Here is a 26,743-nt window from a genome sequence, read left to right on the forward strand (position 1 = left end):
AGTGTCATGTATACCTCGTATTCACTTCAAATGAATGTAAATGCGATACTTCCTTTCTAGGAAATAGCGTTTGCAGATGTCTACGTATCGTAGCAATAGAGTTCGAATGCTTCTTAAAACGCGATATCGTATCTCATTTCTATGTTTCATGATAAGATATAATATTCATTGCGAAGTGTCATGTATACCTCGTATTCACTTCAAATGAATGTAAATGCGATACTTCCTTCCTGGGAAATAGCGTTTGCAGATGTCTACGTATCGTAGCAATAGAGTTCGAATGCTTCTTAAAACGCGATATCGCATCTCATTTCTATGTTTCATGATAAGATATAATATTCATTGCGAAGTATCATGTATACCTCGTATTCACTACACGAGAATGGAAATGCGACACTTCCATGCTAGGAAATGGCGTTTCCATATTTCTACGTATCAAAACAATAGAGTTCCAATGCTTATTAAAACGAGATATGGCATCTTATTTCTATGTTTCATGATAAGATATAATATTCATTGCGAAGTGTCATGTATACCTCGTATTCACTTCAAATGAATGTAAATGCGACACTTCCTTTCTAGGAAATAGCTTTTGCAGTTGTCTACGTATCGTAGCAATAGAGTTCGAATGCTTCTCAAAACGCGATATCGTATCTCATTTCTATGTTTCATGATAAGATATAATATTCATTGCGAAGTGTCATGTATACCTCGTATTCACTTCAAATGAATGTAAATGCGACACTTCCTTTCTAGGAAATAGCGTTTGCGGATGTCTACTTATCGTATCAATAGAGTTCTAGTGCTCCTTAAAACGCGATATCGCATCACATTTCTATGTTTCATGATAAGATATAATATTCATTGCGATGTGTCATGCATACCTCGTATTCACTTCATAAGAATGGAACTGCGACACTTCCTTGCTAGGAAATGGCGTTTCCAGATGTCTGCGTATCAAAACAATAGAGTTCCAATGCTTCTTAAAACGCAACATCGCATCTCATTTCTATGTTTCATGATAAGATATAATATTCATTGCGAAGTATCATGTATACCTCGTATTCACTTCAAATGAATGTAAATGCGACACTTCCTTTCTAGGAAATAGCTTTTGCAGTTGTCTACGTATCGTAGCAATAGAGTTCGAATGCTTCTCAAAACGCGATATCGTATTTCATTTCTATGTTTCATGATAAGATATAATATTCATTGCGAAGTGTCATGTATACCTCGTATTCACTTCAAATGAATGTAAATGCGACACTTCCTTTCTAGGAAATAGCGTTTGCGGATGTCTACTTATCGTATCAATAGAGTTCTAGTGCTCCTTAAAACGCGATATCGCATCACATTTCTATGTTTCATGATAAGATATAATATTCATTGCGAAGTGTCATGCATACCTCGTATTCACTTCATAAGAATGGAAATGCGACACTTCCTTGCTAGGAAATGGCGTTTCCAGATGTCTGCGTATCAAAACAATAGGGTTCCAATGCTTCTTAAAACGCAATATCGCATATCATTTCTATGTTTCATGATAAGACATAATATTCATTGCGAAGTGTCATGTATACCTCGTATTCACTTCAAATGAATGTAAATGCGACACTTCCTTTGTAGGAAATGGCGTTTGCAGATGTCTACGTATCGTAGCAATGGATTTCGAATGCTTCTTATAATGCGATATCGCATCTGATTACTATGTTTCATGATAAGATATAATATTCATTGCGAAGTGTCATGTATACCTCGTATTCACTTCAAATGAATGTAAATGCGATACTTCCTTTCTAGGAAATAGCGTTTGCAGATGTCTACGTATCGTAGCAATAGAGTTCGAATGCTTCTTAAAACGCGATATCGTATCTCATTTCTATGTTTCATGATAAGATATAATATTCATTGCGAAGTGTCATGTGTACCTCGTATTCACTTCAAATGAATGTAAATGCGACACTTCCTTTCTAGGAAATAGCGTTTGCAGATGTCTACGTATCGTAGCAATAGAGTTCGAATGCTTCTTAAAACGCGATATCGCATCTCATTTCTATGTTTCATGATAAGATATAATATTCATTGCGAAGTATCATGTATACCTCGTATTCACTACACGAGAATGGAAATGCGACACTTCCATGCTAGGAAATGGCGTTTCCATATTTCTACGTATCAAAACAATAGAGTTCCAATGCTTATTAAAACGAGATATGGCATCTTATTTCTATGTTTCATGATAAGATATAATATTCATTGCGAAGTGTCATGTATACCTCGTATTCACTTCAAATGAATGTAAATGCGACACTTCCTTTCTAGGAAATAGCTTTTGCAGTTGTCTACGTATCGTAGCAATAGAGTTCGAATGCTTCTCAAAACGCGATATCGTATCTCATTTCTATGTTTCATGATAAGATATAATATTCATTGCGAAGTGTCATGTATACCTCGTATTCACTTCAAATGAATGTAAATGCGACACTTCCTTTCTAGGAAATAGCGTTTGCGGATGTCTACTTATCGTATCAATAGAGTTCTAGTGCTCCTTAAAACGCGATATCGCATCACATTTCTATGTTTCATGATAAGATATAATATTCATTGCGATGTGTCATGCATACCTCGTATTCACTTCATAAGAATGGAACTGCGACACTTCCTTGCTAGGAAATGGCGTTTCCAGATGTCTGCGTATCAAAACAATAGAGTTCCAATGCTTCTTAAAACGCAACATCGCATCTCATTTCTATGTTTCATGATAAGATATAATATTCATTGCGAAGTATCATGTATACCTCGTATTCACTTCAAATGAATGTAAATGCGACACTTCCTTTCTAGGAAATAGCTTTTGCAGTTGTCTACGTATCGTAGCAATAGAGTTCGAATGCTTCTCAAAACGCGATATCGTATTTCATTTCTATGTTTCATGATAAGATATAATATTCATTGCGAAGTGTCATGTATACCTCGTATTCACTTCAAATGAATGTAAATGCGACACTTCCTTTCTAGGAAATAGCGTTTGCGGATGTCTACTTATCGTATCAATAGAGTTCTAGTGCTCCTTAAAACGCGATATCGCATCACATTTCTATGTTTCATGATAAGATATAATATTCATTGCGAAGTGTCATGCATACCTCGTATTCACTTCATAAGAATGGAAATGCGACACTTCCTTGCTAGGAAATGGCGTTTCCAGATGTCTGCGTATCAAAACAATAGGGTTCCAATGCTTCTTAAAACGCAATATCGCATATCATTTCTATGTTTCATGATAAGACATAATATTCATTGCGAAGTGTCATGTATACCTCGTATTCACTTCAAATGAATGTAAATGCGACACTTCCTTTGTAGGAAATGGCGTTTGCAGATGTCTACGTATCGTAGCAATGGATTTCGAATGCTTCTTATAATGCGATATCGCATCTGATTACTATGTTTCATGATAAGATATAATATTCATTGCGAAGTGTCATGTATACCTCGTATTCACTTCAAATGAATGTAAATGCGATACTTCCTTTCTAGGAAATAGCGTTTGCAGATGTCTACGTATCGTAGCAATAGAGTTCGAATGCTTCTTAAAACGCGATATCGTATCTCATTTCTATGTTTCATGATAAGATATAATATTCATTGCGAAGTGTCATGTGTACCTCGTATTCACTTCAAATGAATGTAAATGCGACACTTCCTTTCTAGGAAATAGCGTTTGCAGTTGTCTACGTATCGTAACAATAGAGTTCAAATGCTCCTTAAAACGCGATATCGCATCTCATTCATACGTTTCATGATAAGATGTAATATTTATTGCAAGTATCACGATTACCTCGTATTCACTTCAATAGAGTGTAAATGCGATTCTTCCTTCCTAGGATATAGCGTTTGCAGATGACTACGTATCTCGTAGCAAGAGAGTTCTATTGTTTCGTAAAACGCGATATCGCATCTCATTCCTATGTTTCATGATAAGATATAATATTCATTGCGATGTATCATGTATACCTCGTACTCACATCACCAGAATGGAAATGCGACACTTCCTTGCTAGGAAATGGCGTTTGCAGATGTCTGCGTATCGTAGCAATAGAGTTCGAATGCATCTTAAAACGCGATATCGCATCACATTTCTATGTTTCATGATAAGATATAATATTCATTGCGAAGTATCATGTATACCTCGTATTCACTTCAACTGAATGTAAATGCGACACTTCCTTGCTAGGAAATAGCGTTTGCAGATGTTTACGTATCGTAGGAATAGAGATCGAATGCTTGTTTAGACGCGATATCGCATCTCATTTCTATGTGTCAAGATAAGATACAATATTCATTGCGAAGTGTCATGTATGCCTCGTATTCACTTCAAATGAATGTAAATGCGACACTTCCTTGCTAGGAAATGGCGTTTCCATATTTCTACGTATCAAAACAATAGAATTCCAATGCTTATTAAAACGAGATATGGCATCTTATTTCTATGCTTCATGATAAGATATAATATTCATTGCGAAGTGCCATGTATACCTCGTATTCACTTCAAATGAATGTAAGTGCAACACTTCCTTTCTAGGAAATTACGTTTCCAGATATCTACGTATCGTAGCAATAGAGTTCGAATGCTTCTTAAAACGCGATATCGAATCTCATTTCTATGCTTCATGATAAGATATAATATTCATTGCGAAGTATCATGATTACCTCGTACTCACTTCAAAAGAATGTAAACGCGACACTTCCTTGCTAGGAAATAGCGTTTGCAGATGTCTACGTATCGATGCAATAGAGTTCTATTGTTTCCTAAAACGCGATATCGCATCACATTTCTATGTTTCATGATAAGATATAATATTCATTGCGAAGTGTCATGTATATCTCGTATTCACTTCAAATGAATGTAAATGCGAGACGTCCTTTCTAGGAAATAGCGTTCGCAGTTGTCTACGTATCGTAGCAATAGAGTTCGAATGCTTCTCAAAACGCGATATCGTATCTCATTTCTATGTTTCATGATAAGATATAATATTCATTGCGAAGTGTCATGTATACCTCGTATTCACTTCAAATGAATGTAAGTGCGACACTTCCTTTCTAGGAAATAGCGTTTGCGGATGTCTACTTATCGTATCAATAGAGTTCTAGTGCTCCTTAAAACGCAATATCGCATCTCATTTCTATGTTTCATGATAAGATATAATATTCATTGCGAAGTATCATGTATACCTCGTATTCACTTCAAATGAATGTAAATGCGACACTTCCTTTCTAGGAAATAGCTTTTGCAGTTGTCTACGTATCGTAGCAATAGAGTTCCAATGCTTCTCAAAACGCGATATCGTATCTCATTTCTATGTTTCATGATAAGATATAATATTCATTGCGAAGTGTCATGTATACCTCGTATTCACTTCAAATGAATGTAAATGCGACACTTCCTTTCTAGGAAATAGCGTTTGCGGATGTCTACTTATCGTATCAATAGAGTTCTAGTGCTCCTTAAAACGCGATATCGCATCACATTTCTATGTTTCATGATAAGATATAATATTCATTGCGAAGTGTCATGCATACCTCGTATTCACTTCATAAGAATGGAAATGCGACACTTCCTTGCTAGGAAATGGCGTTTCCAGATGTCTGCGTATCAAAACAATAGGGTTCCAATGCTTCTTAAAACTCAATATCGCATCTCATATCTATGTTTCATGATAAGATATAATATTCATTGCGAAGTACATGTATACCTCGTATTCACTTCAAATGAATGTAAATGCGACACTTCCTTTCTAGGAAATAGCTTTTGCAGTTGTCTACGTATCGTAGCAATAGAGTTCGAATGCTCCTTAAATCGCGATATCGCATCTCATTCCTACGTTTCATGATAAGATGTAATATTTATTGCAAGTATCACGATTACCTCGTATTCACTTCAATAGAGTGTAAATGCGATTCTTCCTTCCTAGGAAATGGCGTTTGCAGATGACTATGTATCTCGTAGCAAGAGAGTTCAAATGCCTCTTAAAACGAGATATCGCATCTCATTTCTATGTTTCATGATAAGATACAATGTTCATTGCGAAGTGTCATGTATACCTCGCATTCACTTCAAATGAATGTAAATGCGACACTTTCTTCCTAGGAAATAGCGTTTGCAGATGACTACGTATCGTAACAAGAGAGTTCCAATGCTTATTAAAACGAGATATGGCATCTTATTTCTATGTTTCATGATAAGATATAATATTCATTGCGAAGTGTCATGTATACCTCGTATTCACTTCAAATGAATGTAAATGCAACACTTCCTTTCTAGGAAATTACGGTTCCAGATGTCTACGTATCGTAGCAATAGATTTCGAATGCTACTTAAAACGCGATATCGTATCTCATTTCTATGTTTCATGATAAGATATAATATTCATTGCGAAGTATCATGTATACCTCGTATTCACTTCAAATGAATGTAAATGCGACACTTCCTTTCTAGGAAATAGCTTTTGCAGTTGTCTACGTATCGTAGCAATAGAGTTCGAATGCTTCTCAAAACGCGATATCGTATCTCATTTCTATGTTTCATGATAAGATATAATATTCATTGCGAAGTGTCATGTATACCTCGTATTCACTTCAATAGAGTGTAAATGCGATTCTTCCTTTCTAGGAAATAGCGTTTGCGGATGTCTACTTATCGTATCAATAGAGTTCTAGTGCTCCTTAAAACGCGATATCGCATCACATTTCTATGTTTCATGATAAGATATAATATTCATTGCGAAGTGTCACGCATACCTCGTATTCACTTCATAAGAATGGAAATGCGACACTTCCTTGCTAGGAAATGGCGTTTCCAGATGTCTGCGTATCAAAACAATAGAGTTCCAATGCTTCTTAAAACGCAATATCGCATCTCATTTCTATGTTTCATGATAAGATATAATATTCATTGCGAAGTATCATGTATTCCTCGTATTCACTTCAAATGAATGTAAATGCGACACTTCCTTTCTAGGAATTAGCTTTTGCAGTTGTCTACGTATCGTAGCAATAGAGTTCGAATGCTCCTTAAAACGCGATATCGCATCTCATTCCTACGTTTCATGATAAGATGTAATATTTATTGCAAGTATCACGATTACCTCGTATTCACTTCAATAGAGTGTAAATGCGATTCATCCTTCCTAGGAAATAGCGTTTGCAGATGACTACGTATCTCGTAGCAAGAGAGTTCTAATGCCTCTTAAAACGATATATCGCATCTCATTTCTATGTTTCATGATAAGATACAATGTTCATTGCGAAGTGTCATGTATACCTCGTATTCACTTCAAATGAATGTAAATGCGACACTTTCTTGCTAGGAAATAGCGTTTGCAGGTGACTACGTATCGTAACAAGAGAGTTCTAATGCTTCTTAAAACGAGATATCGCATATCATTTCTATGTTTCATGATAAGACATAATATTCATTGCGAAGTGTCATGTATACCTCGTATTCACTTCAAATGAATGTAAATGCGATACTTCCTTTCTAGGAAATAGCGTTTGCAGATGTCTACGTATCGTAGCAATGGAGTTCGAATGTTTCTTAAAACGCGATATCGTATCTCATTTCTATGTTTCATGATAAGATATAATATTCATTGCGAAGTGTCATGTATACCTCGTATTCACTTCAAATGAATGTAAATGCGATACTTCCTTCCTGGGAAATAGCGTTTGCAGATGTCTACGTATCGTAGCAATAGAGTTCGAATGCTTCTTAAAACGCGATATCGCATCTCATTTCTATGTTTCATGATAAGATATAATATTCATTGCGATGTATCATGTATACCTCGTATTCACATCACCAGAATGGAAATGCGACACTTCCTTGCTAGGAAATGGCGTTTCCAGATTTCTACGTATCAAAACAATAGAGTTCCAATGCTTATTAAAACGAGATATGGCATCTTATTTCTATGTTTCATGATAAGATATAATATTCATTGCGAAGTGTCATGTATACCTCGTATTCAATCCAAATGAATGTAAATGCGACACTTCCCTGCTAGGAAATAGCGTTTGTAGATGGCTACGAATCGTAGCAAGAGAGTTCTAATGCTTCTTAAAACGAGATATCGCATCTCATTTTTATGTTTCATGATAGGATATAATATTCATTGCGAAGTGTCATGTATACCTCGTATTCACTTCAAATGAATGTAAATGCGACACTTCCTTTCTAGGAAATAGCTTTTGCAGTTGTCTACGTATCGTAGCAATAGAGTTCGAATGCTCCTTAAATCGCGATATCGCATCTCATTCCTACGTTTCATGATAAGATGTAATATTTATTGCAAGTATCACGATTACCTCGTATTCACTTCAATAGAGTGTAAATGCGATTCTTCCTTCCTAGGAAATGGCGTTTGCAGATGACTATGTATCTCGTAGCAAGAGAGTTCAAATGCCTCTTAAAACGAGATATCGCATCTCATTTCTATGTTTCATGATAAGATACAATGTTCATTGCGAAGTGTCATGTATACCTCGCATTCACTTCAAATGAATGTAAATGCGACACTTTCTTCCTAGGAAATAGCGTTTGCAGATGACTACGTATCGTAGCAATAGAGTTCGAATGCTTCTCAAAACGCGATATCGTATCTCATTTCTATGTTTCATGATAAGATATAATATTCATTGCGAAGTGTCATGTATACCTCGTATTCACTTCAATAGAGTGTAAATGCGATTCTTCCTTTCTAGGAAATAGCGTTTGCGGATGTCTACTTATCGTATCAATAGAGTTCTAGTGCTCCTTAAAACGCGATATCGCATCACATTTCTATGTTTCATGATAAGATATAATATTCATTGCGAAGTGTCACGCATACCTCGTATTCACTTCATAAGAATGGAAATGCGACACTTCCTTGCTAGGAAATGGCGTTTCCAGATGTCTGCGTATCAAAACAATAGAGTTCCAATGCTTCTTAAAACGCAATATCGCATCTCATTTCTATGTTTCATGATAAGATATAATATTCATTGCGAAGTATCATGTATTCCTCGTATTCACTTCAAATGAATGTAAATGCGACACTTCCTTTCTAGGAATTAGCTTTTGCAGTTGTCTACGTATCGTAGCAATAGAGTTCGAATGCTCCTTAAAACGCGATATCGCATCTCATTCCTACGTTTCATGATAAGATGTAATATTTATTGCAAGTATCACGATTACCTCGTATTCACTTCAATAGAGTGTAAATGCGATTCATCCTTCCTAGGAAATAGCGTTTGCAGATGACTACGTATCTCGTAGCAAGAGAGTTCTAATGCCTCTTAAAACGATATATCGCATCTCATTTCTATGTTTCATGATAAGATACAATGTTCATTGCGAAGTGTCATGTATACCTCGTATTCACTTCAAATGAATGTAAATGCGACACTTTCTTGCTAGGAAATAGCGTTTGCAGATGACTACGTATCGTAACAAGAGAGTTCTAATGCTTCTTAAAACGAGATATCGCATATCATTTCTATGTTTCATGATAAGACATAATATTCATTGCGAAGTGTCATGTATACCTCGTATTCACTTCAAATGAATGTAAATGCGATACTTCCTTTCTAGGAAATAGCGTTTGCAGATGTCTACGTATCGTAGCAATGGAGTTCGAATGTTTCTTAAAACGCGATATCGTATCTCATTTCTATGTTTCATGATAAGATATAATATTCATTGCGAAGTGTCATGTATACCTCGTATTCACTTCAAATGAATGTAAATGCGATACTTCCTTCCTGGGAAATAGCGTTTGCAGATGTCTACGTATCGTAGCAATAGAGTTCGAATGCTTCTTAAAACGCGATATCGCATCTCATTTCTATGTTTCATGATAAGATATAATATTCATTGCGATGTATCATGTATACCTCGTATTCACATCACCAGAATGGAAATGCGACACTTCCTTGCTAGGAAATGGCGTTTCCAGATTTCTACGTATCAAAACAATAGAGTTCCAATGCTTATTAAAACGAGATATGGCATCTTATTTCTATGTTTCATGATAAGATATAATATTCATTGCGAAGTGTCATGTATACCTCGTATTCAATCCAAATGAATGTAAATGCGACACTTCCCTGCTAGGAAATAGCGTTTGTAGATGGCTACGAATCGTAGCAAGAGAGTTCTAATGCTTCTTAAAACGAGATATCGCATCTCATTTTTATGTTTCATGATAGGATATAATATTCATTGCGAAGTGTCATGTATACCTCGTATTCACTTCAAATGAATGTAAATGCGACACTTCCTTTCTAGGAAATAGCTTTTGCAGTTGTCTACGTATCGTAGCAATAGAGTTCGAATGCTCCTTAAATCGCGATATCGCATCTCATTCCTACGTTTCATGATAAGATGTAATATTTATTGCAAGTATCACGATTACCTCGTATTCACTTCAATAGAGTGTAAATGCGATTCTTCCTTCCTAGGAAATGGCGTTTGCAGATGACTATGTATCTCGTAGCAAGAGAGTTCAAATGCCTCTTAAAACGAGATATCGCATCTCATTTCTATGTTTCATGATAAGATACAATGTTCATTGCGAAGTGTCATGTATACCTCGCATTCACTTCAAATGAATGTAAATGCGACACTTTCTTCCTAGGAAATAGCGTTTGCAGATGACTACGTATCGTAACAAGAGAGTTCCAATGCTTATTAAAACGAGATATGGCATCTTATTTCTATGTTTCATGATAAGATATAATATTCATTGCGAAGTGTCATGTATACCTCGTATTCACTTCAAATGAATGTAAATGCAACACTTCCTTTCTAGGAAATTACGGTTCCAGATGTCTACGTATCGTAGCAATAGAGTTCGAATGCTTCTTAAAACGCGATATCGCATCTCATTACTATGTTTCATGACAAGATATAATATTCATTGCGAAGTGTCACGATTACCTCGTATTCACTTCAAATGAATGTAAATGCGACACTTCCTTGCTAGGAAATAGCGTTTGCAGATGTCTACGTATCGTAGCAGTAGAGTTCGAATGCTTCTTAAAACGCGATATCGCATCTCATTCCTATGTTTCATGACAAGATATAATATTCATTGCGAAGTGTCATGTATACCTCGTATTCACTTCAAATGAATGTAAATGCGACACTTCCTTGCTAGGAAATAGCGCATGCAGATGTCTACGTATCGTAGCGATAGAGTTCGAATGCTTCTTAAAACTCGATATCGCATCTCATTTCTATGTTTCATGGTAAGATATAATATTCATTGTGAAGTGTCATGTATACCTTGCATACGCTTGAAATGAATGTAAATGCGACTCTCCCTTTCTAGGAAATAGCATTTGCAGATGTCTACGTATCGTAGCAGTAGAGTTCGAATGCTTCTTAAAACGCGATATCGCACCTCATTACTATGTTTCATGACAAGATATAATATTCATTGCGAAGTGTCATGATTACCTCGTATTCACTTCAAATGAATGTAAATGCGACACTTCCTTGCTAGGAAATAGCGTTTGCAGATGTCTACGTATCGTAGCAATAGAGTTCGAATGCGTCTTAAAACGCGATATCGCATCTTATTTCTATGTTTCATGACAAGATATAATATTCATGGCGAAGTGTCATGATTAACTCGTATTCACTTCAAATGAATGTAAATGCGACACTTCCTTGCTAGGAAATAGCGTTTGCAGATGTCTACGTATCGTAGCAGTAGAGTTCGAATGCTTCTTAAAACGCGATATCGCATCTCATTCCTATGTTTCATGACAAGATATAATATTCATTGCGAAGTGTCATGTATATCTCGTATTCAGTTCAAATGAATGTAAATGCGACACTTCCTTGCTAGGAAATAGCGCTTGCAGATGTCTAAGTATCGTAACAATAGAGTTCGAATGCTTCTTAAAACTCGATATCGCATCTCATTTCTATGTTTCATGGTAAGATATAATATTCATTGTGAAGTGTCATGTATACCTTGCATACGCTTGAAATGAATGTAAATGCGACACTCCCTTTCTAGGAAATAGCGTTTGCAGATGTCTACGTATCGTAGCAGTAGAGTTCGAATGCTTCTTAAAACGCGATATCGCATCTCATTACTATGTTTCATGACAAGATATAATATTCATTGCGAAGTGTCACGATTACCTCGTATTCACTTCAAATGAATGTAAATGCGACACTTCCTTGCTAGGAAATAGCGTTTGCAGATGTCTACGTATCGTAGCAGTAGAGTTCGAATGCTTCTTAAAACGCGATATCGCATCTCATTCCTATGTTTCATGACAAGATATAATATTCATTGCGAAGTGTCATGTATACCTCGTATTCACTTCAAGTGAATGTAAATGCGACACTTGCTTGCTAGGAAATAGCGCATGCAGATGTCTACGTATCGTAGCGATAGAGTTCGAATGCTTCTTAAAACTCGAAATCGCATCTCATTTCTATGTTTCATGGTAAGATATAATATTCATTGTGAAGTGTCATGTATACCTTGCATACGCTTGAAATGAATGTAAATGCGACTCTCCCTTTCTAGGAAATAGCGTTTGCAGATGTCTACGTATCGTAGCAGTAGAGTTCGAATGCTTCTTAAAACTCGATATCGCATCTCATTTCTATGCTTCACGGTAAGATATAATATTCATTGTGAAGTGTCATGTATAGCTTGCATACGCTTGAAATGAATGTAAATGCGACTCTCCCTTGCTAGGAAATAGCGTTTGCAGATGTCAGCGTATCATAGGAGTAGAGTTCGAATGCTTCTTAAAACGCGATATCGCATCTTATTTCTATGTTTCATGACAAGATATAATATTCATTGCGAAGTGTCATGTATACCTCGTATTCACTTCGAATGAATGTAAATGCGACACTTCCTTGCTAGGAAATAGCGTTTGCAAATGTCTACGTATCGTAGCAGTAGAGTTCGAATGCTTCTTAAAACTCGATATCGCATCTCATTTCTATGTTTCATGGTAAGATATAATATTCATTGTGAAGTGTCATGTATACCTTGCATACGCTTGAAAGGAATGTAAATGCGACACTCCCTTTCTAGGAAATAGCGTTTGCAGATGTCTACGTATCGTACCAGTAGAGTTCGAATGCTTCTTAAAACGCGATATCGCATCTCATTCCTATGTTTCATGATAAGATATAATATTCATTGCGAAGTATCATGATTACCTCGTACTCACTTCAAAAGAATGGAAACGCGACACTTCCTTGCTAGGAAATGGCGTTTCCAGATGTCTACGTGTCAAAACAACAGAGCTCCAATGCTTATTAAAACGAGAAATCGCATCTCATTTCAATGTTTCATGACAAGATATAACATTCATTGCGAAGTGACATGTATACCTCGTATTCACTTGAAATGAATGTAAATGCGACACTTCCTTTCTAGGAAATTACGTTTCCAGATGTCTGCGTATCGTAGCAATGGAATTCTATTGTTTCTTAAAACGCGATATCGCATCTCATTTCTATGTTTCATGATAAGGTATAATATTCATTGCGAAGTGTAATGTATTCCGCGTCTACACTTCCAATGGATGTAAATGCTACACTTCCTTGCTAGGAAATAGCGTTTGCAGATGTCTACGTATCGTAGCAATAGAGTTCTATTGTTTCGTAAAACGCGATATCGCATCTCATTTCTACGTTTCATGATAAGATATAATATTCATTGCGAAGTGTCATGTATTCCTCGTATTCACTACAAATGAATGTACATGCGACACTTCCTTGCTAGAAAATAGCGTTTGCAGATGTCTACGTATCGATGCAATAGAGTTCTATTGTTTCTTAAAACGCGATTTCGCATCTCATTTCTATGTTTCATGATAAGATATAATATTCATTGCGAAATATCTTGTATACCTCGCATATGCTTGAAATGAATGTAAATGCGATACCTTCTTTGCTGTTAAATAGAGTTTGCAGATGTCTTCGTATCGAAGCAATAGAGTTCTAATGCTTCTCAAAACGCGGTATCGCATCTCATTTCCATCTATCATGATAAGATATAATAATCATTGCGAAGTGTCATGTATTCCTCGTCCACGCTTCAAATGAATGTAATTGCGACACTTCCTTTCTAGGAAATTACGTTTCCAGATGTCTACGTATCGAAGCAATAGGGTTCTAATGCTTCTCAAAACGCGATATCGCATCTCATTTCTATGTTTCATGATAAGATGTAATATTCATTGCGAAGTGTCATGTATACCTCGTATTCACTTCAAATGAATGTAAATGCGACACTACCTTTCTAGGAAATTACGTCTCCAGATGTCTACGTATCGAAGCAATAGAGTTCTAGTGTTTCTTAAAACACGATATCGCATCTCATTTCTATGTTTCATGATAAGATGTAATATTCATTGCGAAGTGACATGTATACCTCGTATTCACTTCAAAAGAATGTAAATGCGACACTTCCTTGCTAGGAAATAGCGTTTGCAGATGTCTACGTATCGATGCAGTAGAGTTCTATTGTTTCGTACAACGCGATATCGCATCTAATTCCTATGTTTCATGCTAAGATGTAATATTCAATGCGAAGTATCATGATTACCGCGTATACACTTCCAATGAATGTAAATGCGACACTTCCTTGCCAGGTAATAGCATTTCCAGATGTTTGCATATCGAAGCAATAGAGTTCTAATGCTTCTTAAAGGCGATATCGCATTTCACTTCTATGTTTCATGATAAGATGTAATATTCATTGCGAAATATCTTGTATACCTCGCATATGCTTGAAATGAATGTAAATGCGATACCTTCTTTGCTGTTAGATAGAGTTTGCAGATGTCTTCGTATCGAGGCAATAGAGTTCTAATGCTTCTCAAAACGCGATATCGCATCTCATTTCCATCTTTCATGATAAGATATAATAATCAATGCGAAGTGTCATGTATACCTAGTATTCACTTCACAAGAATGTAAATACGACACTTCCTTGCTAGGAAATAAAGTTTGCAGATGTCTACGTATTGATGCAATAGAGTTCCATTGTTTCTTAAAACGCGATATCGCATTTCACTTCTATGTTTCATGATAAGATATAATATTCAGTGCGAAATATCTTGTATACCTCGCATATGCTTGAAATGAATGTAAATGCGATACCTTCTTTGCTGTTAAATAGAGTTTGCAGATGTCTTCGTATCGAAGCAATAGAGTTCTAATGCTACTCAAAACGCGGTATCGCATCTCATTTCCATCTTTCATGATAAGATATAATAATCATTGCGAAGTGTCATGTATACCTAGTATTCACTTCACAAGAATGTAAATGCGACACTTCCTTGCTAGGAAATAACGTTTGCAGATGTCTACGTATTGATGCAATAGAGTTCCATTGTTTCTTAAAACGCGATATCGCATTTCACTTCTATGTTTCATGATAAGATATAATATTCATTGTGAAATATCTTGTATACCTCGCATATGCTTGAAATGAATGTAAATGCGATACCTTCTTTGCTGTTAAATAGAGTTTGCAGATGTCTTCGTATCGAAGCAATAGAGTTCTAATGCTTCTCAAAACGCGGTATCGCATCTCATTTCCATCTTTCATGATAAGATATAATAATCATTGCGAAGTGTCATGTATTCCCCGTCCACGCTTCAAATGAATGTAATTGCGACACTTCCTTTCTAGGAAATTACGTTTCCAGATGTCTACGTATTGCAGCAATAGATTTCTAATGCTTCTTAAAACGCGATATCGCATCTCATTTCTATGTTTCATGATAAGATGTAATATTCATTGCGAAGTATCATGTATACCTCGTATTCACTTCAACTGAATGTAAATGCGACACTTCCTTGCTAGGAAATAGCGTTTGCAGATGTTTACGTATCGTAGGAATAGAGATCGAATGCTTGTTTAGACGCGATATCGCATCTCATTTCTATGTGTCAAGATAAGATACAATATACATTGCGAAGTGTCATGTATGCCTCGTATTCACTTCAAATGAATGTAAATGCGACACTTCCTTGCTAGGAAATGGCGTTTCCATATTTCTACGTATCAAAACAATAGAATTCCAATGCTTATTAAAACGAGATATGGCATCTTATTTCTATGCTTCATGATAAGATATAATATTCATTGCGAAGTGCCATGTATACCTCGTATTCACTTCAAATGCATGTAAGTGCAACACTTCCTTTCTAGGAAATTACGTTTCCAGATGTCTACGTATCGTAGCAATAGAGTTCGAATGCTTCTTAAAACGCGATATCGCATCTCATTTCTATGCTTCATGATAAGATATAATATTCATTGCGAAGTATCATGATTACCTCGTACTCACTTCAAAAGAATGTAAACGCGACACTTCCTTGCTAGGAAATAGCGTTTGCAGATGTCTACGTATCGATGCAATAGAGTTCTATTGTTTCCTAAAACGCGATATCGCATCACATTTCTATGTTTCATGATAAGATATAATATTCATTGCGAAGTGTCATGTATATCTCGTATTCACTTCAAATGAATGTAAATGCGAGACGTCCTTTCTAGGAAATAGCGTTCGCAGTTGTCTACGTATCGTAGCAATAGAGTTCGAATGCTTCTCAAAACGCGATATCGTATCTCATTTCTATGTTTCATGATAAGATATAATATTCATTGCGAAGTGTCATGTATACCTCGTATTCACTTCAAATGAATGTAAGTGCGACACTTCCTTTCTAGGAAATAGCGTTTGCGGATGTCTACTTATCGTATCAATAGAGTTCTAGTGCTCCTTAAAACGCAATATCGCATCTCATTTCTATGTTTCATGATAAGATATAATATTCATTGCGAAGTATCATGTATACCTCGTATTCACTTCAAATGAATGTAAATGCGACACTTCCTTTCTAGGAAATAGCTTTTGCAGTTGTCTACGTATCGTAGCAATAGAGTTCGAATGCTTCTCAAAACGCGATATCGTATCTCATTTCTATGTTTCATGATAAGATATAATATTCATTGCGAAGTGTCATGTATACCTCGTATTCACTTCAAATGAATGTAAATGCGACACTTCCTTTCTAGGAAATAGCGTTTGCGGATGTCTACTTATCGTATCAATAGAGTTCTAGTGCTCCTTAAAACGCGATATCGCATCACATTTCTATGTTTCATGATAAGATATAATATTCATTGCGAAGTGTCATGCATACCTCGTATTCACTTCATAAGAATGGAAATGCGACACTTCCTTGCTAGGAAATGGCGTTTCCAGATGTCTGCGTATCAAAACAATAGGGTTCCAATGCTTCTTAAAACTCAATATCGCATCTCATATCTATGTTTCATGATAAGATATAATATTCATTGCGAAGTACATGTATACCTCGTATTCACTTCAAATGAATGTAAATGCGACACTTCCTTTCTAGGAAATAGCTTTTGCAGTTGTCTACGTATCGTAGCAATAGAGTTCGAATGCTCCTTAAATCGCGATATCGCATCTCATTCCTACGTTTCATGATAAGATGTAATATTTATTGCAAGTATCACGATTACCTCGTATTCACTTCAATAGAGTGTAAATGCGATTCTTCCTTCCTAGGAAATGGCGTTTGCAGATGACTATGTATCTCGTAGCAAGAGAGTTCAAATGCCTCTTAAAACGAGATATCGCATCTCATTTCTATGTTTCATGATACGATACAATGTTCATTGCGAAGTGTCATGTATACCTCGCATTCACTTCAAATGAATGTAAATGCGACACTTTCTTCCTAGGAAATAGCGTTTGCAGATGACTACGTATCGTAACAAGAGAGTTCCAATGCTTATTAAAACGAGATATGGCATCTTATTTCTATGTTTCATGATAAGATATAATATTCATTGCGAAGTGTCATGTATACCTCGTATTGACTTCAAATGAATGTAAATGCGACACTTCCTTTCTAGGAATTAGCTTTTGCAGTTGTCTACGTATCGTAGCAATAGAGTTCGAATGCTCCTTAAAACGCGATATCGCATCTCATTCCTACGTTTCATGATAAGATGTAATATTTATTGCAAGTATCACGATTACCTCGTATTCACTTCAATAGAGTGTAAATGCGATTCATCCTTCCTAGGAAATAGCGTTTGCAGATGACTACGTATCTCGTAGCAAGAGAGTTCTAATGCCTCTTAAAACGATATATCGCATCTCATTTCTATGTTTCATGATAAGATACAATGTTCATTGCGAAGTGTCATGTATACCTCGTATTCACTTCAAATGAATGTAAATGCGACACTTTCTTGCTAGGAAATAGCGTTTGCAGATGACTACGTATCGTAACAAGAGAGTTCTAATGCTTCTTAAAACGAGATATCGCATATCATTTCTATGTATCATGATAAGACATAATATTCATTGCGAAGTGTCATGTATACCTCGTATTCACTTCAAATGAATGTAAATGCGATACTTCCTTTCTAGGAAATAGCGTTTGCAGATGTCTACGTATCGTAGCAATGGAGTTCGAATGTTTCTTAAAACGCGATATCGTATCTCATTTCTATGTTTCATGATAAGATATAATATTCATTGCGAAGTGTCATGTATAGCTCGTATTCACTTCAAATGAATGTAAATGCGTTACTTCCTTCCTGGGAAATAGCGTTTGCAGATGTCTACGTATCGTAGCAATAGAGTTCGAATGCTTCTTAAAACGCGATATCGCATCTCATTTCTATGTTTCATGATAAGATATAATATTCATTGCGATGTATCATGTATACCTCGTATTCACATCACCAGAATGGAAATGCGACACTTCCTTGCTAGGAAATGGCGTTTCCAGATTTCTACGTATCAAAACAATAGAGTTCTAATGCTTCTTAAAACGAGATATCGCATATCATTTCTATGTTTCATGATAAGACATAATATTCATTGCGAAGTGTCATGTATACCTCGTATTCACTTCCAATGAATGTAAATGCGACACTTCCTTGCCAGGTAATAGCATTTCCAGATGTCTGCGTATCGAAGCAATAGAGTTCTAATGCTTCTTAAACGCGATATCGCATTTCACTTCTATGTTTCATGATAAGATGTAATATTCATTGCGAAATATCTTGTATACCTCGCATATGCTTGAAATGAATGTAAATGCGATACCTTCATTGCTGTTAAATAGAGTTTGCAGATGTCTTCGTATCGAAGCAATAGAGTTCTAATGCTTCTCAAAACGCGATATCGCATCTCATTTCCATCTTTCATGATAAGATATAATAATCATTGCGAAGTGTCATGTATACCTAGTATTCACTTCACAAGAATGTAAATGCGACACTTCCTTGCTAGGGAATAACGTTTGCAGATGTCTACGTATTGATGCAATAGAGTTCCATTGTTTCTTAAAACGCGATATCGCATTTCACTTCTATGTTTCATGATAAGATGTAATATTCATTGCGAAATATCTTGTATACCTCGCATATGCTTGAAATGATTGTAAATGCGATACCTTCTTTGCTGTTAAATAGAGTTTGCAGATGTCTTCGTATCGAAGAAATAGAGTTCTAATGCTTCTCAAAACGCGATATCGCATCTCATTTACATCTTTCATGATAAGATATAATAATCATTGCGAAGTGTCATGTATACCTCGTATTCACTTCACAAGATTGTAAATGCGACACTTCCTTGCTAGGAAATAACGTTTGCAGATGTCTACGTATTGATGCAATAGAGTTCCATTGTTTCTTAAAACGCGATATCGCATTCCACTTCTATGTTTCATGATAAGATATAATATTCATTGCGAAGTGTAATGTATTCCGCGTCTACACTTCCAATGGATGTAAATGCGACACTTCCTTGCTAGGAAATAGCGTTTGCAGATGTCTACGTATCGTAGCAATAGAGTTCGAATGCTTCATAAAACGCGATATCGTACCTCATTTCCATGTTTCATGATAAGATGTAATATTCATTGCGAAGTGTCATGTATACCTCGTATTCACTTCAAAAGAATGTAAATGCGGCACTTCCTTGCTAGGTAATAGCGTTTGCAGATGTCTACGTATGGTTGCAATAGGGTTCCAATGCTTCTTAAAACGCGATATCGCATCTCATTTCTGTGTTTCAGGATAAGATATAATATTCATTGCGAAAGGTTATGTATTCCTCGTCCACGCTTCAAATGAAGGTAAATGCGACACTTCCTTTCTAGGAAATAGCGTTTGCAGTTGTCTACGTATCGTAGCAATAGAGTTCGAATGCTTCTTAAAACGCGATATCGCATCACATTTCTATGTTTCATGATAAGATACAATATTCAATGCGAAGTGTCATGTATACCTCGTATTCACTTCAAATGAATGTAAATGCGACACTTGCTTTCTAGGAAATTACGTTTCCAGATGTCTACGTATCGAAGCAATAGAGTTCTAATGCTTCTTAAAACGCGATATCGCATCACATTTCTATGTTTCATGATAAGATGTAATATTCATTGCGAAGTGTCATGTATACCTCGTATTCACTACAAATGAATGTACATGCGACACTTCCTTGCTAGGAAATAGCGTTTGCAGATGACTACGTATCGAAGCAATAGAGTTCTAATGCTTCTTAAAACGCGATATCGCATCACATTTCTATGTTTCATGATAAGATATAATATGCATTGCGAAGTGTCATGTATACCTCGTATTCACTTCAAAAGAATGTAAATGCGATACTTCCTTGCTAGGAAATAGGGTTTGAAGATGTCTACGTATCGTTGCAATAGAGTTCGAATGCTTCATAAAACGCGATATCGTACCTCATTTCTATGTTTCATGATAAGATGTAATATTCATTGCGAAGTGTCATGTATACCTCGTATTCACTTCAAAAGAATGTAAATGCGGCACTTCCTTGCTAGGTAATAGCGTTTGCAGATGTCTACGTATCGTTGCAATAGAGTTCCAATGCTTCTTAAAACGCGATATCGCATCTCATTTCTGTGTTTCAGGATAAGATATAATATTCATTGCGAAAGGTTATGTATTCCTCGTCCACGCTTCAAATGAATGTAAATGTGACACTTCCTTGCTAGGAAATAGCGTTTGCAGATGACTACGTATCGTAGCAATAGAGTTCGAATGCTTCATAAAACGCAATATCGTACCTCATTTCTATGTTTCATGATAAGATATAATATTCATTGCGAAGTGTCATGTATACCTCGTATTCACTTCAAATGAATGCAAATTCGACACTTCCTTGCTAGGAAATAGCGTTTGCAGATGTCTGCGTATCGAAGCATTAGTGTTCTAATGCTTCTTAAACGCGATATGACATTTCACTTCTATGTTTCATGATAAGATGTAATATTCATTGCGAAATATCTTGTATACCTCGCATATGCTTGAGATGAATGTAAATGCGATACCTTCTTTGCTGTTAAATAGAGTTTGCATATGTCTTCGTATCGAAGCAATAGAGTTCTAATGCTTCTCAAAACGCGATATCGCATCTCATTTCCATCTTCCATGATAAGATATAATAATCATTGCGAAGTGTCATGTATACCTCGTATTCACTTCACAAGATTGTAAATGCGACACTTCCTTGCTAGGAAATAACGTTTGCAGATGTCTACGTATTGATGCAATAGAGTTCCATTGTTTCTTAAAACGCGATATCGCATTTCACTTCTATGTTTCATGATAAGATATAATATTCATTGCGAAGTGTAATGTATTCCGCGTTTACACTTCCAATGGATGTAAATGCGACACTTCCTTGCTAGGAAATAGCGTTTGCAGATGTCTACGTATCGTAGCAATAGAGTTCGAATGCTTCATAAAACGCGATATCGTACCTCATTTCTATGTTTCATGATAAGATGTAATATTCATTGCGAAGTGTCATGTATACCTCGTATTCACTTCAAAAGACTGTAAATGCGGCACTTCCTTGCTAGGTAATAGCGTTTGCAGATGTCTACGTATCGTTGCAATAGAGTTCCAATGCTTCTTAAAACGCGATATCGCATCTCATTTCTGTGTTTCAGGATAAGATATAATATTCATTGCGAAAGGTTATGTATTCCTCGTCCACGCTTCAAATGAATGTAAATGCGACACTTCCTTTCTAGGAAATAGCGTTTGCAGTTGTCTACGTATCGTAGCAATAGAGTTCGAATGCTTCTTAAAACGCGATATCGCATCACATTTCTATGTTTCATGATAAGATACAATATTCAATGCGAAGTGTCATGTATACCTCGTATTCACTTCAAATGAATGTAAATGCGACACTTGCTTTCTAGGAAATTACGTTTCCAGATGTCTACGTATCGAAGCAATAGAGTTCTAATGCTTCTTAAAACGCGATATCGCATCACATTTCTATGTTTCATGATAAGATGTAATATTCATTGCGAAGTGTCATGTATACCTCGTATTCACTACAAATGAATGTACATGCGACACATCCTTGCTAGGAAATAGCGTTTGCAGATGTCTACGTATCGAAGCAATAGAGTTCTAATGCTTCTTAAGACGCGATATCGCATCTCATTTCTATGTTTCATGATAAGATATAATATTCATTGCGAAGTGTCATGTATACCTCGTATTCACTTCAAAAGAATGTAAATGCGATACTTCCTTGCTAGGAAATAGGGTTTGAAGATGACTACGTATCGTAGCAAGGGATTTCTAATGCTTCTTAAACGCGATATCGCATTTCACTTCCATGTTTCATGATAGGATATAATATTCAATGCGAAGTGTCATGCATACCTCGTATTCACTTCAAAAGAATGTAAATGCGATACTTCCTTGCTAGGAAATAGCGTTTACAGATGTCTACGTATCGTTGCAATAGAGTTCGAATGCTTCATAAAACGCGATATCGTACCTCATTTCTATGTTTCATGATAAGATGTAATATTCATTGCGAAGTGTCATGTATACCTCGTATTCACTTCAAAAGAATGTAAATGCGGCACTTCCTTGCTAGGTAATAGCGTTTGCAGATGTCTACGTATCGTTGCAATAGAGTTCCAATGCTTCTTAAAACGCGATATCGCATCTCATTTCTGTGTTTCAGGATAAGGTATAATATTCATTGCGAAAGGTTATGTATTCCTCGTCCACGCTTCAAATGAATGTAAATGCGACACTTTCTTGCTAGGAAATAGCGTTTGCAGATGACTACGTATCGTAGCAATAGAGTTCGAATGCTTCATAAAACGCAATATCGTACCTCATTTCTATGTTTCATGATAAGATATAATATTCATTGCGAAGTGTCATGTATACCTCGTATTCACTTCAAATGAATGTAAATTCGACACTTCCTTGCTAGGAAATAGCGTTTGCAGATGTCTGCGTATCGAAGCATTAGAGTTCTAATGCTTCTTAAAAGCGATATGACATTTCACTTCTATGTTTCATGATAAGATGTAATATTCATTGCGAAATATCTTGTATACCTCGCATATGCTTGAAATGAATGTAAATGCGATACCTTCTTTGCTGTTAAATAGAGTTTGCATATGTCTTCGTATCGAAGCAATAGAGTTCTAATGCTTCTCAAAACGCGATATCGCATCTCATTTCCATCTTCCATGATAAGATATAATAATCATTGCGAAGTGTCATGTATACCTCGTATTCACTTCAAATGAATGTAAATGCGACACTTCCTTTCTAGGAAATTGCGTTTGCAGATGTCTACGTATTGAAGCAATAGAGTTCTTATGCTTCTTAGAACGCGATATCGCATCTCATTTCTATGTTTCATGATAAGATATAATATTCATTGCGAAATGTCATGTATTCCTCGCATTCACTTCAAATGAATGTAATTGCGACACTTCCCTGCTAGGAAACAGCGTTCGCAGATGTCTACGTATCGTAGCAATAGGGTTCTAATGCTTCTTAGAACGTGGTATCGCATCTTATTCCTGTGTTTCATGATAAGATATAATATTCATTGCGAAGTGTCATGTATTCCTCGCATTAACTTCAAATGAATGTAAATGCGACACTTCCCTGCTAGGAAATAGCGTTTGCAGATGTCTACGTATCGTAGCAATAGAGTTCTAGTGCTTCTTAAAACGCGATATCGCATCTCATTTCTATGTTTCATGATAAGATATAATATTCATTGCGAAATGTCATGTATACCCCGTATTCACTTCACAAGAATGTAAGTGCGACACTTACTTGCTAGGAAATAGCGTTTGCAGATGTCTACGTATCGTTGCTATAGTGTTTCAATGCTTCTTAAAACGAGATATGGCATCTTATTTCAATGTTTCATGATAAGATATAATATTCATTGCGAAGTGTCATGTATACCTCGTATTCACTTCAAATGAATGTAAATGCGACACTTCCTTTCTAGGAAATAGCGTTTGCAGTTGTCTACGTATCGTAGCAAGAGTGTTCTAATGCTTCTTAAAACGCGATATCGCATCTCATTTCTATGTTTCATGATAAGATATAATATTCATTGCGAAGTGTCATGTGTACCTCGCATTCACTTCAAATGAATGTAAATGCGACACTTCCTTTCTAGGAAGTAGCGTTCGCAGTTGCCTACGTATCGTAGCAATAGAGTTCGAATGCTACTTAAAACGCGATATCGCATGTCATTCCTATGCTTCATGATAAGATGTAATATTCAATGCGAAGTATCATGATTACCTCGTATTCACTTCCAATGAATGAAAATGCTATACTTCCTTGCTAGGAAATAGCGTTTGCAGATGTCTACGTTTCGTTGCAATAGAGTTCCAATGCTTCTTAAACCGCGACATCGCATCTCGTTTCTATGTTTCATGATAAGATATAATATTCACTGCGAAGTGTCATGTATACCTCGTATTCACTTCAAATGAATGTAAATACGACACTTCCTTTCTACGAAATTACGTTTCCAGATGTCTCGCTATCGAAGCAGTAGATTTCTAATGCTTCTTAAAACGCGATATCGCATCTCATTTCTGTGTTTCATGATAAGATATAGTATTCATTGCGAAGGGTTATGTCTTCCTCGTCCACGCTTGAAATGAATGTAAATGCGACACTTCCGTTCTAGGAACTAGCGTTTGCAGATATCTGCGTATCGTAGCAGTAGATTTCTAGTGCTTCTTAAAACTCGATATCGCATCTCATTTCTATGTTTCATGGTAAGATATAATATTCATTGTGAAGTGTCATGTATACCTTGCATACGCTTGAAATGAATGTAAATGCGACTCTCCCTTGCTAGGAAATAGCGTTTGCAGTTGTCTACGTATCGTAGCAATAGAGTTCGAATGCTTCTTAAGACGCGATATCGCATCTTATTTCTATGTTTCATGATAAGATATAATATTCATTGCGAAGTGTCAAGTATACCTCGTATTCACATCAAATGAATGTAAATGCGACACATCCTTTCTAGGAAATTACGTTTCCAGATGACTTCGTATCGAAGCAATAGATTTCCAATGCTTCTTAAAACGCGATATCGCATCTCATCCCTATGTTTCATGATAAGATGTAGTATTCATTGCGAAGTATCTTGATTACCTCGTATACACTTCCAATGAATGTAAATGCGACACTTCCTTTCTAGGAAATTACGTTTCCAGATGTCTACGTATCGAAGCAATAGAGTTCTAATGCTTCTTAAAACGCGATATCGCATCTCATTTCTGTGTATCGTGATAAGGTATAATATTCATTGCGAAGTGTCATGTGTACCTCGCATTCACTTCAAATGAATGTAAATGCGACACTTCCTTTCTAGGAAGTAGCGTTCGCAGTTGCCTACGTATCGTAGCAATAGAGTTCGAATGCTACTTAAAACGCGATATCGCATCTCATTCCTATGTTTCATGATAAGATGTAATATTCATTGCGAAGTATCTTGATTACCTCGTATACACTTCAAATGAATGTAAATGCGATTCTTCCTTCCTAGGAAATAGCGTTTGCAGATGACTACGTATAGTAGCAAGAGAGATTTAATGCTTCTGAAAACAAGATATCGCATCCCATTTCTATGTTTCATGATAAGATATAATATTCATTGCGAAGTGTCAAGTATTCCTCGTATTCACATCAAATGAATGTAAATGCGACACATCCTTTCTAGGAAATTACGCTTCCAGACGTCTACGTATCGAAGCAATAGAGTTCCAATGCTTCATAAAACGCGATATCGCATCTCATTTCTATGTTTCATGGTAAGATATAATATTCATTGTGAAGTGTCATGTATACCTTGCATACGCTTGAAATGAATGTAAATGCGACTCTCCCTTACTAGGAAATAGCGTTTGCAGTTGTCTACGTATCGTAGCAATAGAGTTCGAATGCTTCTTAAGACGCGATATCGCATCTTATTTCTATGTTTCATGATAAGATATAATATTCATTGCGAAGTGTCAAGTATACCTCGTATTCACTTCGAATGAATGTAAATGCGACACATCCTTTCTAGGAAATTACGTTTCCAGATGACTTCGTATCGAAGCAATAGATTTCCAATGCTTCTTAAAACGCGATATCGCATCTCATTCCTATGTTTCATGATAAGATGTAGTATTCATTGCGAAGTATCTTGATTACCTCGTATACACTTCCAATGAATGTAAATGCGACACTTCCTTTCTAGGAAATTACGTTTCCAGATGTCTACGTATTGAAGCAATAGAGTTCTTATGCTT

This window comes from Xylocopa sonorina, unplaced genomic scaffold (assembly GCF_050948175.1).
Source record: "Xylocopa sonorina isolate GNS202 unplaced genomic scaffold, iyXylSono1_principal scaffold0030, whole genome shotgun sequence".
Classification (NCBI taxonomy): domain Eukaryota; kingdom Metazoa; phylum Arthropoda; class Insecta; order Hymenoptera; family Apidae; genus Xylocopa; species Xylocopa sonorina.